Source organism: Bos taurus, chromosome 7 (genome assembly GCF_002263795.3).
Source record: "Bos taurus isolate L1 Dominette 01449 registration number 42190680 breed Hereford chromosome 7, ARS-UCD2.0, whole genome shotgun sequence".
In the NCBI taxonomy this organism is placed as follows: domain Eukaryota; kingdom Metazoa; phylum Chordata; class Mammalia; order Artiodactyla; family Bovidae; genus Bos; species Bos taurus.
The window spans coordinates 82,220,363-82,238,523 of record NC_037334.1 but is presented as its reverse complement, the minus strand read 5'-3'; the positions used below and the strand labels follow the sequence as shown (position 1 = coordinate 82,238,523).

At 40.3% G+C, this 18,161-nt stretch overlaps 1 protein-coding gene across 2 annotated transcripts in view; it reads right to left on the bottom strand.

The window, feature by feature from the left end:
- Window positions 1–8,907: 8,907 nt before the first annotated feature.
- The window catches only part of ATG10 (autophagy related 10), a 292,933-nt gene continuing 283,679 nt past the window's right edge, over window positions 8,908–18,161 (bottom strand). For both annotated transcript variants that reach the window (XM_005209716.5, XM_059888478.1), the window contains one exon: window positions 8,908–15,015. The gene's annotated coding sequence lies outside the window, so the exon portion shown is untranslated. The remainder of the gene's footprint in view (window positions 15,016–18,161) is intronic.

Below are 18,161 nucleotides of genomic sequence, written 5' to 3'. Positions count from 1 at the left end.
CACAGGAAAATTCATAGAATCAAAGAGTGGAATGGTGGCTTCCAGGGGCTAAGGAAGGAGGAAATGGAACTTGCTAATTAATTGGCACAAAATTTCAGTTAAGCAAGATTAACAAATTCTACAGATCTTCGGTATAAGACTGTGAAAGTGAAAGTGAAGTCGCTCAGTCGTGTCTGCCTCTTCGAGACCCCATGGACTCTAGACTGCTAAAAATATTGTGAGTGAAAGTCACTCACTCGTGTCCGACTCTTTGCAACCCCATGGACTATACAGTCCATGAAATTCTCCAGGCCAGAATACTGGAGTGGGTAGCTTTTCATTCTCCAGGCATCTTCCTAATCCAGGGATCGAATTCCGGTCTCCTGCATTGCAGGAGGATTCTTTACCAGCTGAGCCACAGGGAAGCCCAAGAATACTGGAGTGGGTAGCCTATCCCTTCTCCAGAAGATCTTCCTGACCCAGGAATCAAACTGGGGTCTCCTGCACTGCAGGTGGATTCTTTACCAACTGAGCTATCAGAGAAGCCTAATACTACTGTAGGATACACTTAAAAATTTGTTGAGAGAGTGAATTTCATCTTAAGTGCTTTTATCAGTCAGTCAGTCAGTTCAGTTGCTCAGTGGTGTCCAACTCTTTGCAACCCCATGGACCACAGCACTTCAGGCCTCCCTGTCCATCACCATCTCCCAGAGTTTACCCAAACTCACGTCCACTGAGTCAGTGATGCCATCTAAGCATCTCATCCTCGGTTGTCCCCTTCTCCTCCTGCCTTCAATCTTTCCCAACATCAGGGTCTTTTCAAATGAGTCAGCTCTTCGCATCAGGTGGCCAAAATACTGGAGTTTCAGCTTCAACATCAGTCCTTCCAATGAACACCCAGGACACTATATAATAAATTTTTAAATAAATAAATAAGAGATGAAAGCCTTTTCTTACTTCAAGAACTAGAAAAAATAAAGAATATCTAGAATATCTATTATTTTTCCTTCTTTGTCAGCCTCCACTCCCACCACCCCCACCTAAAAAGTATAACACAAATAAATTATTAACAGTTGTTTGTTTATGTGCTAAGTCACTTCAGTCATGTCCAACTCTTTGCAACCCCATGGACTGTAGCCTGCCAGGCTCCTCTGTCCATGAAATTCTCTAGGTAAAAATACTGGAGTGGGTTGCCATTCCCTTCTCCAGGGGATCTTCCCAACCCAGGGATCAAACAGTACAGGTCTCCTGTACTGCAGGAGAATTCTTTACCATCTGAGCCACCTGAAAACATACAATTAAAAGAGCACAATAAACAAAATCCTCTAAAATCAAAGTGTCACCATTTTTGACACTTAAGAAACTTGACCTCCTTAATGACAAAGTACTGGTAGCTAAAAGGGCCCATTTTAAGTGGCATTTCAGAGATGATGGATTATAGGAAAGCTGGGGATTTGACCCTGATGAGACACTCCTTTCCTTGCTGCCCACTGTGCACAATTGGCATCTTTTAATGTGGCTCTAGGGAGCCCTATAGAAAATGAGGAGATAAAATCACAACACTTGGAGAAGTGGCAAAAAAAACAGAAATAAGGAAGAAAATTGCTAACAAAAATTATAAAATATAAAAGGCCTATCCATGCTCCATCTTATTTCTATTTCTCACTATATTTTCTTTTCTTCTCTTTTCTTTCACTGCACTCAATTTTCTGTCCTTTTCCTGATTCCATGGAATTTCAAGGAGCAAGACAGGTCTGGGCATGAGGATTTTCATCATAGATAGTGCTGTCAAATAGAATTTGGGACACTTGGTTAACTTTGAACTTCAGATTAAAAAAAACAAATAACTTTATTCATGAATATGCCCCATGCAATATTTGGGACATAATATACTAAAAATTATTTGTTGTTTATCTGAAAACTAAATTCTATTGGATATCTTCCATTTTTATTTGCTACATCTGGCAATCCTAGTCTTAAGGACTCTTAGCTGTGCTGTGAGTAGCAAAGATCTAATTTCTATTTGATCAATCAAAACAAAACAAGAGCTACATATGTAATTTAAAGTTGTCTAGTAGCCACACTGAAAGAGTTAAAAATAAGCAGGTGAAATTAGTTTAACAATATATTTTATTTAACCTGATACACTTAAAATATTATTTCACACAGAAAAGTAATTTTTTAAAATTATTAACAAAATCTTTTACTGTCCTTTCCTGCCCTATGCCTGAAATCTGGTGTATAATTTATACTTCTGCATATCTCAGTTCAGAATAACCAAGCTTCAAGTGCTCAGTAACCACATGTGGCTAGTGGCCACTGTATTGGCCTGTGCAAACACAGAACATCTCCAGCTGCCAGAGCAAGCCCTCGTAGTCTCACACAGTAGCAGAAGTAGTACCTGACTGCACTGCTCCTCAAACTCCTGGTTAGGAGGTGAGAACCCAAGCCATGATGATCCTGTACCATGAGAATAACGGTTCTGTGAACACTCAGAAACCACAGTAGTAGTCCCTTAGTGCTTATTATGTAGCAAACTTTCTTGAAAATATGCTTCAGTTATATATTCAGGCACATACACACACATGCACCATTTTTTAAGTCAAGTATCATCTTGATATATTTTACGACATGATGCCTCTAAAATTTTAATATAGCATTCTGTTGTTGAAATTTTCTCCCACTTGCTGAAGAATATTTAAAGCAGAATAATTAGTAGTTAGTAGGTTTCACACATGCATTTTAAAATAGAAATCACGCTTAAGATGTGATTGTCTGAGAACAGCTTGTCTTGTGACTCTGGAGGAGAAAATCAGTGATTAAAAAAAAATGCTAATATGATAGTGTGCAGGCTACAAAGCACTGGGGTCTCACATGTGGGGCACTGCACCTGCCTGCTCAGACAGCTGAGGGGTCTCTGTCCAAAACTGTGAAGGTCTGAGGTTTTCCCCAACTTGGAAGCCAATGAGGTAGCCTGTTAGGGCTTCATGGATGCTAGCAAAAGACAAGACTCATGGGTCAGAAACAAAGGACTTTATGCTTTTTACTCACCAAAGAGCAAGCAGTGTGAGCATCGGTCTATTTGTGTCATCCCTTTGCCCATAAAGTAATACAGGTGGGTGCAGATGGACACCCATACCCACAGCGGGTATCATTTCAGGAGAGAAACTCAAATTTCCAAGGCTATAAGCCAACCTGCCTCTTTGCTAAAGAGAAAGATACTATTTCTACCTTTCAAGGCTGTTTGTTTTACAAACATCCTAAAGCTATTCCAGAACAAAGAGCAATTAGTGATGTACAAGACAAACAGAAAATGCAGAGGAGCATGGAAAATATTCCCTCAACATTTTCCATGAGAGAATAGGAAGCTGTTCATCCACACTGCTTTCAACTGAAAATACTTGGATTTGCTTCATATTCTGATTTGCTGTATATTATTAAATAAAATATTACCTACAAAGGTGAATATAAAAAACCTATCTTTCATAATCATATATGACAATACAGAATTGAGTTCTCATGGGGGAAAAAAAATGGATCTATCTAAATTCTAATATTTACCTTAAGGGGCGTCTAGCATTTATCAGACTATAGTCTCTATTCATGCAAATGCTCTCAGACTGAAAATCCCATTAGTCAAATGTTCAAATTGATTACAGTGGTCTTTGCAAACTGATTCAAAATCCAAATCCAAGCACCTCCTACAAAGCCTGCATGACCTGGTCCTTGCTGGTCTCTCTCACCCTTCTCCCCACCATGCTTACAGCACTCTGCCTGCACTCAGCCTCTCAACATCCTCCACATGCCAGGCTTTTATGCACCTCAGTGACTCTGTACATATTCTTCTGGCTGTGGGAATCACTTCACACTCCTCTAATTCTCCCTGTCTTCTGTTCACTCTCATCATAACATATATCACAATTTGTACTGAGACATTTACTTTCTCATTACTTGTTTACAGCTCATTTCCTTATCAGAAGGCCTGCTCCATGAGCACAGAGACCATGTCTAATTAAACTGATGTACATCAAGAAGTTGCTGGTCCAAGTTGGTGCTAAATAAAATGTAGAGGAAAATGAATAAACCTATCACAAATATTACATAATTATTTCTCACTTCATGTCACATGGTTGTGACTCCAGGGCTTGAATATTTAGGTACCTGCACCTAGAAAATAAACTAATTCAAGTATTCCATCAACTTTAGTAGCTTGAAAACGCAAATAGACAAAACCCATGTTACATCAGTTTATTAGCAAAATACCATATAGTATGTATGTACTCTCCTTGTCAAAGGTATGACTCCGTGATGGTTAAGGTGGGTCAATGTAACTGGGCTGTGAGGTGCCTATATACTTGGTTGTGTCTCTCAGGGTGTTTCTGAATGAGATGAACATTTGATTCAGTAGACTGAGCAAAGCAAATTGCCCTTTCCAAGGTGAGTGGTCCTCATCAAATACACTGAAGGTTCAACTAGAGCAAAAAGGTGGCGTAAGGGAGACTGCACATTCTGTCTTACAGCAAGGACATCAGTCCTTTTCTGCTTTCAGACTCAGACTACAACTGGAACTATAACATCGGCTCCCCGGGTCTCTAGTTTGCTGGTGACTGCAAATGTAGGGACTTCATAGCCTCTATAAGTGCATGATCCAATTCCTATAATAAACCATATATTCATATATGTGCATGCTGCTGCTCCTGCTGCTAAGTCGCTTCAGTCTTGTCCGACTCTGTGCGACCCCAGAGACGGCAGCCCACCAGGCTCCCCCATCCCTGGGATTCTCCAGGCAAGAACACTGGAGTGGCTTGCCATTTCCTTCTCCAGTATATATGTGCATATATATGTATATATCTCCTATTGGTTTTTTGTGGCAAATCCAGACTAGTACAGACTCTTAGCAAGTTCAGAGCCTAATTGCTGTCATAATTTCTACCAATTTTCATCAAATTACTTTCTGAGTTGATTAAAATCAGGTAAGCAAATGAAATACAAATGCTTTTGATTTAAATGTTAAATGTTTCTTACTTTAGATTTCCCTTTGACTTCATGGAACATGGATAAAGTGTTAAATTAGTGGCACATGTTTACATTCTTGTTTCTCAAGCTAAACTGAAACAGGAGGCTTGCTGTTTCATAAATCTGTGCATTTTGCAAACATTGATTGTCATGTGCTAGATGCCATGAATACAGTGTAAAAAGGACCTAATCTTTGCCCCCAAGAAGATCCCAAACAAGTGATATGTGAACACATATTTGCTGGGGTAAACACTTTTGGGATATTTCACCTAGCAAATTAATGACCTTCTCTGAAGGTCCCACCTCCACTCCAAACAATGGCTAATTAGATAGGGAAAGAGAGACAGCTATGAAATAGATAAAGAGACAAGAGATGAGTCATAACTATCTCTTTCGAAGAGGTGAAGCAACTAGGGAGGAAAAGGCTTCCATTACTCTCAAAAATGCTCTCAGCAGGCACCTGCAAAGTCCTCACCTCAACAGAGACAGGAGTTAGAGTTTTAATTCAGTAAACTAAAACTCAAACTGAGAGTATGTACTATTTGATGTTGCCCTATACTTTATGCTGCCATTTATAAAAAGAGAAAAATGGATTCCTTGGACAAAAATTAATACTTCACAGAGCATTATGTACAACTACTTGGTAAAAATCCAAGATACTGTCTGCTACATAATTAACATAAACCCAGACTTTTTAACTGAAAACCTAAGTAAATTTCAAAATTCACTGGCACATAGTACAAAAAATGAACCAGTTATATATGAACTTGTTATAGATTTATTCATTTGGGTTATCTTCATAGTCAGTAACGACTGCCAGAACCAAGATTGAAAAGTAATGCTTTAGATCAGTGGAAGAATTATCACTGTTATTTGTGTAGCTATAGAAACCCAGAACCCCTCACTTCTTTTCTTCTGCTCTTCTTCTACTCCTTCCACTCCCTCATTACTTTTTCTCTCTTGTGTTTTTTTTCCCCAATCTATGGGGAAAAAATCTTGCTTTACCTTATTTAAAGTCCTTTAAACAATAAAATGTTAGTAATATAAAATGTTCAAAATTTTACACACTTACTTTTATAAAAGTTTACATTTTTATATTATAATATTCTTACATTTAAATCACCTAGAAGTAGTCCTGGTGAATCTTCATTTTACTACAGAATGCAAAGGCAAAAGAGTGACCCTGGCCATTCTCCATCACAAAGATCATCTGGTCCCTACTGAACACAGACAGCACAGATCTGGTTAAGAATCATCTACAGGTTCTTAAACCTCTCCAGGAATGAGATTCTAAAACTTAACATCCCACTGAGTGAAGAAAATCATCTTTCTTTTCCTGGTGAGAAAAATTATCTTTCATTTCTTATAATTCAAAGGTCCCTGCTGAAATAGAGGCCTATTTTCTTTTGTTTGGTGTTCAGCCAAGTTAGAGAACACCTGGAGAATACCTTTTAATATGCATATTAAAATGATAACTCCCTTCCAGGAATTTTAAAAGGGCATCAAAGAACAGCACTGTCAATCCTCCCTAGATCCTACACAGAGGTTTAACTAAATAACAAGATTTTAAAGATCAACCTTGAGTATTAGTAAGACTACATGGCAATACACTATTTCTTTAGTTCCACAGAATAGATATGAGAAGAAATAACAACTATACCAAAAAGCAGCTAGAATGAGAGGATAAGAAATCTCATTAATTTTGGATAAAGGAAAAGTTGGGTTTAATAATTTAATCAGGAAAAATGAAGCACTCAATATTCATCATTAGTAGTTATACAGAGCATGTAAGCATCTGTCTCACTTTTCCTGCTTCTCCTTGCCCACTTAAAGCTGTTATTTTATCTTGTCACATTTGATAGCAACTAATGACTCAACTTTCATAGCTAAAGCACTAGGAATAACTTCTAACCATTCTAAAAGCTCCAATATTAATTGTCAACATTATTAAAACCCTTAGCCATTCTTCCCCAAAAGTTAACTTCTATTTCATACAGTACAAAGAATCAGCATCACCCTTGACTTAAGTCTCCCTATCAACTGATCTAATTTATGAAGATCAATTTTTCTTTCTAGTTGGGGTAGGAGGCTCTGAGAGAAGTCAAATAATAATACTCTTCTGCCCCACCTGTGCCTTGTGCTCAGTCATGTCCCATTCTTTGAGACCCCCTGGACTGTAACCTGCTAGGTTCCTCTGTCAGTGGAATTTTCCAGGCAAGAATACTGGAGTTGGTTGCCATTTCTTTCTCCAAGGGATCTTCCCCACCCAGGGGTTGAACCAAGTTTTGTGTGTCTCCTGCACTGCAGGTGGATTCCTTACCCACTGAGCCATTAGGGAAACCCTGACCCACCTGAGTGTTAAACTATTAATAACTGAGAAATTAAACAAGAGCTTGGCTTCCCTGGTGGCTCAGTCAGTAAACAATCTGCCTGCAATGCAGGAAACCTGGGTTTGACTCCTGGATTGGGAAGATCCCCTGGAGAAAGAAATGGCAACCCACTCCAGTATTCCTGCCTGGAAAATCCCACAGACAGAGGAGCTTGGCTGGCTATGTCCCCAAGTCCACGGGGTCACAAGAGTCAGACACCACTTAGTGACTAAACCACAAAAACAAGATGTTAGACAAGTATAGGGTTAAATACCACCTTTATTACTATGAAAGGCCAGACTGGAGGACAAGCTTAGTGAAGGAGCAAAATAGATTGTAACTGAACCCCTCCTTGCAGAAGACAGACACAGCAGCCTATCACGGTAGTACTGGTTTCTCACAGGGAAGAGAGGACTGCCCCAGAAGAAACAGAAGGAAATGTGTGCTCCATGGGCAGGTTAGGTCCCAAAAAGGAAAACAGGAAAAGCTGAACATGTCTAAACTGTTTTTTCTAAACTTACACTTGAAGAGAGATGTCACTTTTCCCCACCTGGCATGGAATGAGTAAATGGCAGAGATATTACACTAATTTAAGTCCTTCTGTTGGAGGAAATACTAGGAAAGACAAAAACATGTTCTCCTTTCTCCCTCCATGCCCCTAACATTTTTAGAACTACCAAATAGGATCTTTTGTGACAAAGTGTCTACTGGTTTTTACATACCTTTAGTAACCCATGGACATCCAGTTACAAATTATAATAAGAATACTTTAACCTTAAGAACTATACCCCTTATTTTCTAGCGCTGGCTAGAAAATTATTTCCCATCAATTCTGTGCCATATTTACATTCATCAAATTTTTTCCTTAGCTCCTTAAAAATCAAAATTGTGTCTTATAACTAACCTGGAAACCAACAAACATGTTCTGGTTAAGAAAGTTAACTTCTTTAAGTCTCAATTTAAATGGTAAAATAAATAACTCCTACCACATAGGAGTTATTGTGCGGGTTAAAAGAAATTATGCATGTGAAATTCTAAGCCTGGCACCTAAACAGTACTCAGTATGCCTTGGAGACAATCGTGGTGCTGGTGGTGGTAGTGATGATGATGATGTCAATGATTTTGCTCTTTCCAACATGATATAACCCCCAATTATACCACGACCTCTGATATCTCACCTGTACTATTGCAACAGTCCCCTCCTTGGAAAGCCAAGGCTCTCTTGTCCCTCTGTGGTGCCCTACCTTAGCTATGCACATCATATTCTTTCACTATTTCACTCTTTCATCTGTGGCCTCCAATGGCTTCTCATCACACTCAGAATAAAACCCAGACTCCTTGTTTTGGCCTATAGGTTGGACATGAGCTGGTCCTGCACACCCCTTGAACTTCACCTTCCTCAGTTTTCTGGCTGGTTCACTACCCTTTAGCCAGGACAGCTTTCTTTTCTTTTGGTTCCTCAAGCTGATTCTTGTTTGAGTACCCTTTTAGAAAATTTAGGGCCCAAGGTCAAAGGAAATTCCATCTCCTTTCAGGCTCCAAATTACATAATATGTTCTTTATTAGGAATTAAAAAATTCAAACCTCCAAATACAGACATCAAATCCTTTAAAAACTGTATTCATGGCTATAGTAATCAAAATCCTTGGTTCACAGCACATCCTAACCATTGGTTCATGCTTTATTTATTTGTTTGTTTCTATAATAATATAATAATTAAACCTACTGTATAAAGTAAACACAACCCAACATCCCACTATGATCCCCACTCTCTCCACACAATGTCAGTATCATCCTGAATACAGGACACAGAAGACCCGAACAGCACTATCAACTACCTGGGGCTAATTAACACTGACAGTACATTCTTCCTTAGCAAATATACTTTCTTTTCAAGTGTACAAGGAGAATTCACTGAGAGTGACTAAATCTGGGCCATAAGGCAAACCTCAACAAATTTTTAAAATACTACAATCAAAAAAGGATATTCTTAGACCATAATGACACTAAGTTAGAACTAAATAACATAGATATTTAGAAGTTATCCAAGTATTTAGAAATTAAATAATGCAATTCTAAATAATCCATAGGTGAAAAGGGAAATCAAAAGAGAAATTAGTAAATGTTTTAAAATGAATTAAAACTAAAATATAACATACCAAAACTCAAGTAATACTTAGAGGGATAGTCATACCGCCATATATATTTTAAAAGAATAAAGATCTCAAATCAATAACAGAAGCTTCCCTTTAACTCCAAAACAAGCAGAAAAAAATAAATAAGAAAAGATAAGACCAGAAATCAATGAAAATGAAGACAGAAAAATTAGAAGAAGATTACTAAACTTCGAAGTGACCAAGAGAACTTCCTGGACTTCCAGGAAGACTAAGACTCCACACTTCCAATGCAGGAGGTGCAGGTTCAATCCCTGGTTGGGGAAGTAAGATCCCACATGCCACATGGCCAAAAAAAAAAAAAAAAAAGAAAAGTATACTTTTTAAAAAATGTAAAAACTTCAAGAAAATTAGAGATACCAAGGGAATATTTCACACAAAGATGGGCACAATAAAAGACAGAAATAGTATGAATTTCACAGAAGCAGAAGATATTAAGAAGAGGTGGCAAGAATACACAGAAGATCTATACAAAAAAGATTTTAATGACCCAGATAACCAAAACGGTGTGATTACTCAACCAGAGTCAGACATCCTGGAGTGCGAAGTCAAGTAGGCCTTAGGAAGCATCACTATGAACAAACCTAGTGGAGATGATGGAATTCCAGTTGAGCTATTTCAAAACCTAAAAGATGATGCTGTGAAAGTGCTGCACTCAGTATGCCAGTGAATTTGGAAAACTCAGCAGTGGCCACAGGACTGGAAAAGGTCAGTTTTCATTCCAATCCCAAAGAACAGCAATGCCAAAGAATATTCAGACTACTGCACAATTGCACTCATCTCACATGCTAGGGAAGGAAAAGGCAACCCACTCTAGCATCCTTGCCTGGAAAATGCCATGGAGAGAGGAGCCTGGCAGGCTGCAGTTTACGGGGTCGCAAAGAGTTGGGCACAACTGAACAACTAACACACACACATACACACGCTAGCAGTGTAATGCTCAAAATTCTCCAAGCCAGGCTTCAACAGTACATGAACTGAGAACTTCCAGATGTTCAAGCTGGATTTAGAAAAGGCAGAGGAACCAGAGTTCAAATTGCCAACATTCAGTGGATCATTGAAAAAGCAAGAAAATTCCAGAAAAAAACATCTACTTCTATTTCGTTGACTATGCCAAAGCATTTGACTGTGTGGATCACAACACACTGGAAAATTCTTAAAGAAATAGGAATACCAGACCATCTTACCTGCCCCTTGAGAAATCTGTATGCAGGTTAAGAAGCAACAGAACTGGACATGGAACAACAGGCTGGTTCCAATTGGGAAAGGAGTATGTCAAGGCTACATATTGTCACCTTGCTTATTTAAATTGTATGCAGAGTACATCATGCAAAATGCTGGACTGGATGAAGCACATGCTGGAATCAAGATTGCTGGGAGAAATATCAATAACCTCAGATATGCAGATGATACCACCCTTATGGCAGAAAACAAAGAGAAACTAAAGAGCCTCTTGATGAAAGTGAAAGAGGAGAGTGAAAAAGCTGGCTTAAAGCTCAACATTCAAAAACCAAAGATCATGGCACCTGGTCCCATTACTTCATGGCAGACAGATGGGGAAACAATGTAAACAGTGAGAGGCTTTATTTTCTTGGGCTCCAAAATCACTGCAGATGGTGACTGCAGGCATGAAATTAAAAGATGCTTGCTCCTTGGAAGAAAGGTTACGACAAACCTAGAGAGCATATTAAAAAGCAGAAATATTACTTTCCCGACAAAGGTCTGTCTAGTCAAAGCTGTGATTTTTCCAGTAGTCATGAATGAATGTGAGAGTTGGACCATAAAGAAAGCTGAGCACTGAAGAATTGATGCTTTTGAACATTGGTTTTGGAGAAGACTCTTGAGAGTCCCCTGGACAGCAAGGAGATCAAACCAGTCAAACCTAGAGGAAATCAGTTCTGACTATTCATTGGAAGGACTGATGCTGAACTTCAAACTCCAATACTTTGGCCACCCAATGTGACTAACTGACTCACTGGAAAAGACCCTGATGCTGGGAAAGATTGAAGGCAGGAGGAGAAGGGGACGACAGAGGGTGAGTTGGTTGGATGGCATCGCCAACTTGATGGACATGAATTTGAACAAGTTCCAGGAGTTGGTGATGGATAGGGAAGCCTGGCGTGGTGCAATCCATGGGGTCACAAAGAGTCAGACACGATTGAGCAACTGAATTGAGCAACTGAACTGACTGAACTGAGGGTGGCTATTGTAAAATTAGAAAAAAAGGAAAAAAAAGAGAAAGAAGATACAGATTATCAATATCAGGAATGGGAGATGAGACATCATTATAAATCTACGAATATTAAAAAGATTATAAAGGAACTACAAACAACTTTATGCCCATACATTTGACAACTTAGATAACAATAGACCAAATACTTTGAAATGTGCACATTACCAAAACTCACTTGAAAAGAGATAACCTGTGTAGTACTATATATAGCATTTTACACTCATTGTTAAAACAACTTCCAACAAGTATATATAACACATGCATTCATGCATAATAGAATGTCATAACAACTTTATGAAATAATTTTGAAAACTTAGATGAAATAGACAAACTCTAAAAAATGACTTACCAAATCTGACTCAAGAAGAAATCATGGTTCTCTGAATCATTCTGTAACTAGACATTTAGTTTACATCAGATTTAATTTAAAAGATATTTAAGCTGTTTATAACCTTTCCACAAAGAAAGCACCTAGCCCAGATGATTTTACAGGATGTTTTACTCAACTTTTAAGAAATAATCTATCCCAACTTTAAATGAACACTTCCTGTGACTATCAACTCAGGTTGTAACTTCTTTTTCTTTCTTTCAGGTATATATTTTTTTTTAAACAAGGTTCTTAATATGGTCAAATTTATCATTCCTCTTATTTAGAAATAGTTTCCTTTCCTAAGTTCATGGAGATACCTTTGTTTTCTATTCAGAATTTTTAAATTTTACTGTTGACATATAGTGTCTCAATCTGCCTGGAACTGATATTTGTTTTTAGCCTGAAATGGTGACTCAGTTTAATCTGGGTAACCACTTTTTGTGTGGCTCCATCTGTTTGACAATTCTTCTTTTACACACTGATTTGACATCTAATTCTGTCACTTAATAACATTCTATACTCCTTCTATAGGAGTCTTTTGCTGGACTCTGTATTCTATTCATTAGTCAAGTTATCAACTTCTGTACTAACACTACTCTATCTTACTTGCATGCATGCTAAGTCGCTTCAGTCGTGTCTGACTCTGTGAAACCTTGTAGACTGCAGCCTGCCAGTCTCCTCTGTCCATGGGATTCTCCATGCAAGAATACTGGAATGGGTTGCCATGAGGGGATCTTCCAGACCAAAGGATGGAACCCTTGTCTCTTACATATCCTTCATTGTCAGGCAGGTTTTTTACCTCTAGTGCCACCTGAGAAGCCCATTAGCCTCACAGAAATTTCTCATATCTGGTAGGGCCAGGCCTTCAGAACTGTTTTGCCTATCCCTGGCTCTTTACTAGGGCTTCCCAGGTGGTGCTGGTGGTAAAGATCCCTCCTATCAAAGCAAGTAGACCTAAGAGACACAGGTTCTTCCCTGAGTTGGGAAGATGCCCTGAAGAAGGACATGGCAACCCATTCCAGTATTCTTGCCTACAGAATCCTATGGACAGAGGAGCCTGGAAGGCTACAGTCCATAGGGTCTCAAATAAAGGGGCACGATTGAATTGACTCAGCAAAAAAAAAAAAGGCTCTTTACTCCTCCAGCATCTCATGGTTCATTGTAATCCTTCCCTTATAATCACTCTCAACTCCTTTGCCCTTCCTCGGGCACATTTACTGTAAATAGACCCCACCCCCAGGCCAATTATCTACTCAGTCACTATATCAAATGAATCTGAAGAATACACAAAGCCATGCTAACTGATGTAACTTCATTACTATGGTTTCAAATGGGTCCGCAAAATTCTCTTGTCAACCTATCCTCCCACACTTCTAAATTGGAAGGCAAAATTCATGTTAAGACCTAATCCTCAATGTGCAGCATTAGTAGGTGTGTGTTGGGGCATGTCTTTGGGTGTAGATTAGATATAAAGGTGGAGCCCTCATGAATGGGATTCAGTTCAGTTCAGTTCAGTTCAATCGCTCAGTTGTGTCCAACTCTTTGCGACCCCATGAATCACAGCACGCCAGGCCTCCCTGTCCATCACCAACTGCCGGAGTTCACTCAGACTCACGTCCATCGAGTCCGTGATGCCATTCAGCCATCTCATCCTCTGTCGTCCCCTTCTCCTCCTGCCCCCAATCCCTCCCAGCATCAGAGTCTTTTACAATGAGTCAACTCTTTGCATGAGATGGCCAAAGTACTGGAGTTTCAGCTTCAGCATCATTCCTTCCAAAGAAATCCCAGGACTGATCTCTTTCAGAATGGACTGGTTGGACCTCCTTGCAGTCCAAGGGACTCTCAAGAGTCTTTTCCAACACCACAGTTCAAAAGCATCAATTCTTTGGTGCTCAGCTTTCTTCACAGTCCAACTCTCGCATCCATACACGACCACTGGAAAAACCATAGCCTTGACTGGATGGACCTTTGTTGGCAAAGTAATGTCTCTGCTTTTCAATATGCTATATAGGTTGGTCATAACTTTCCTTCCAAGGAGTAAGCGTCTTTTAATTTCATGGCTGCAGTGATTTTGGAGCCCCAAAAAATAAAGTCTGACACTGTTTCCACTGTTTCCCCATCTATTTCCCATGAAGTGATGGGACCAGATGCCATGATCTTCATTTTCTGAATGTTGAGCTTTAAGCCAACTTTTTCACTCTCCACTTTCACTAGAACTCTCATAAAGAAACCCCAATATATCAAATATATCTCAATAAAACTGAGAAAAAAATAAAAAAACAAAATATAAATAAAAGTGACCCCAGAGTTGCCTTCAACCTTTGAGGCTATTGCAAAAGAGTCTACCAACCAAGAAGTGGGCTCTCAGCAGACACTAGATCTTCCAGCACCTTGACCTGGGACTTTCCAGTCTTCAGAAATGTAAGAAATAAATTTCTGTTGTTTATAAGCTACCCAGTCTATGGTATTCTGTTATAGTATCCTGAAAGGACTAAGACACTATCAGTTCGGTTCAGTTGCTCAGTCGTGTCCGACTCTTTGCAACCCCATGAATCGCAGCATGGCAGGCCTCCCTGTCCATCACCAACTCCTGGAGTTCACTCAGACTCACGTCCATAGAGTCAGTGATGCCATTCAGCCATCTCATCCTCTGTCGTCCCCTTCTCCTCCTGCCCCCAATCCCTCCCAGCATCAGAGTCTTTTACAGTGAGTCAACTCTTTGCATGAGGTGGCCAAAGTACTGGAGTTTCAGCTTCAGCATCATTCCTTCCAAAGAAATCCCAGGGCTGATGTCCTTCAGAATGGACTGGTTGGATCTCCTTGCAGTCCAAGGGACTCTCAAGAGTCTTCTCCAACACCACAGTTCAAAAGCATCTATAAACAGAGGTAATAAGAGTATTTACCTTTTAGCATTATAAGAATTAAATGAGTTAATAAATGTAAGGCACATAAAATAATATGTGAAAGTTGCTCAGTCATGTCTGGCTCTTTGCCACTCCATAGACTATACAGTCCATGGAATTCTCCAGGCCAGAATACTAAAGTGGGTAGCCTTTCCCTTCTCCAGGGAATCTTCCCAACCCAGGGATCGAACCCAGGTCTCCCCCATTGCAGGCAGATTCTCTACGAGCTGAGCCACAAGGGAAGCCCAAAATAATATGTGGCACACAGTAAATACTATTTAATGCTAGCATTGTTATCCTAATGATGATTTCACATCTTACCCCTCTACATAAACCTCTTTTTCCTGCTCCTTCTCTTCACTGATGATCCTGCTTATTTCATTGACATAAGAGTAGTAAAAGAGAAGTTCCACATCTTCCTATCAACAGATCTTCCAATTTACTTGCAGTTGTACCCCTATACCGGAGAAGGCAATGGCACCCCACTCCAGTACTCTTGCCTGGAAAATCCCATGGGCAGAGGAGCCTGGTAGTCTGCAGTCCATGGGGTCGTGAAGAGTCGGACACAACTGAGTGACTTCACTTTCACTTTCATGCATTGGAGAAGGAAATGGCAACCCACTCCAGTGTTCTTGCCTGGAGAATCCCAGGGATGGGGGTACCTGGTGGGCTGCTGTCTATGGGGTCACAGAGAGTCGGACACGACTGAAGCGACTTAGCAGCAGCAGCAGCAGCAGCAGTACCCCTATACTCTTCCTTCTCTATTACTATAGGTAAATTGTTACAATTCCTAAGATCAATTCCTCCACTTGAGGACTTCCCTGGTGGGTCCAGTGGTTAAGGCTTTTCCACAGCAAGGGGTGCAGGTTTGATCCTTGGTTTGGAGCTAAGATCCACATGGTGCAGGAAAGAAAAAAAAAAAATTCCTCCACTTAGGCACCCCTCTAGTATACTCAAGGATTTGCTCATGCAATTATCCCTCTTCTCTGTGAATTTTCTTTTTTTCTTCTTGACTGGAATAATCTTATCAGCATATAAAAATATCATAAAATGTGATGTCTTAAACCCATTCTGACAAACCCTGTTCAGCTGTGGCCCCCTTTCCCTGCACATTATAGAAAAACTCCTTACAAAAACTGTCCATAATTGGTGTCTGCACTTCCTTCTTTCCCATATTTTCTTGACTCCAATCCAATCAAGCTTACACCTTCACCATTTCATGGGATCCCCTCCTGACAAGGCACCAATAACCTCTACATTGCCAAATCGAAAAGACAATTCTCAGTCCTCACTTACCCTTCCTTCACATTTGCTCCCTTCTACCCTCTTCACTTGGCTGTTGTTAAAGTACAGCATTAGCTACTTCTCAGTCTATTTTGCTTCATCTGCTTCTCTGTCATACCACTAAGTGTGTGCTCAAGGCTCGGGCCTCCAACCTTTGTCTGTCCTGTATTTGTTGTTGTTTAGTCACTATGACATGTTCAACTCTTTTGCAACCCCATGGATGGACTGTAGCCCACCAGGCTCCACTGTGCATGGGACTTCTCAGGCATGAATGCTGGGTGGGTTGCCACTTCTTTCTGCAGGGGATCTTCCCCACCCAGGGATCAAACCCTTGTCTCTAGCATTGCAGATTCTTTACTGCTGAGCCACCAGGGAAGCCCTTCTCTGTCCTACCTACAGTCCTTCCCTAAATGATCTCACTCAGAGCCAAGGCTTTCAGTGCTATCTATTCACTGATGACTCTCTTGAACACCATAGCCATGTATCTAACTGACCATCTAGCATCCCTACCTGGAAGTCTAACAAGCATCTCAAACTCAATATATCCTTAACAGCACCCTTAATATCACCTTCTAAATCTACTCCTTTCCCAGTATTTCCCACACAGTAAATAACACAAATCATTCAATTGCTCAGGATGCAAATCATAATTAACTCCTTTCTCACAGCCTACATGCGTGCTTGCATGCTAGGTCTTGTTCAACTTTTTGAGACCCTATGGACTATACCCTGTCAGGCTCCTCTGTCCATGGGATTCTCCAGGCAAGAATACTGGAGTGGTTTGCCGTGCCCTCCTCCAAGGGATATTCCCAACCCAGGGACTGAACCCAGGTCTCTTATGTCTCCTGCATTGGGAGGCTGGTTCTTTACCACTAGTGCCACCTCACAGCCTACAGTCCTGAGCAAATCTTGTTGGCTCCACCATCAAACTATAAATCTAATCTCACCACTTTTTACCACCTTGGACTGAGATGTGCATTATCTCCCAACTGAAGTAGGGTAACACTCTCTCAACTGGCCTCACAGATTCATCTCTTAGTTTGTTTCTCCTCACAACAGCCAGAGTGAACCCACAAAAATATAAACCCTATCTCATTACTCCCCTGCTGAAAACTTTTCAGAGGTATCCAATCACAGGAAGAGTAAACAGTCTTTACCATAGTCTACAGGCTCCACATGTCCCTGTGCACTCTCAAACCTCACCTATTGCCATACTACTCTTCAGTTCAGTTCAGTTCAGTCGCTCAGTCGTGTCCAACTCTTTGTGACCCCATGAATTGCAGCATGCCAGGCCTCCCTGTCCATCACCAACTCCCAGAGTTCACTCAGACTCATGTCCATCGATTCAGTGATGCCATCCAGCCATCTCATCCTCTGTCGTCCCCTTCTCCTCCTGCCCCCAATCCCTCCCAGCATCAGAGTCTTTTCTAATGAGTCAACTCTTCGCATCACTGCAGATGGTGACTGCAGCCATGAAATTAAAAGACGCTTACTCCTTGGAAGGAAAGTTATGACCAACCTAGATAGCATATTCAAAAGCAGAGACATTACTTTGCCAACAAAGGTCCGTCTAGTCAAGGCTATGGTTTTTCCAGTGGTCATGTATGGATGTGAGAGTTGGACTGTGAAGAAAGCTGAGTGCTGAAGAATTGATGCTTTGAACTGTGGTGTTGGAGAAGACTCTTGAGAGTCCCTTGGACTGCAAGGAGATCCAACCAGTCCATTCTGAAGGAGATCAGTCCTGGGATTCCTTTGGAAGGATGATGCTGAAGCTGAAACTCCAGTACTTTGGCCACCTCATGCGAAGAGTTGACTACTCTTCAAGCACTCAGC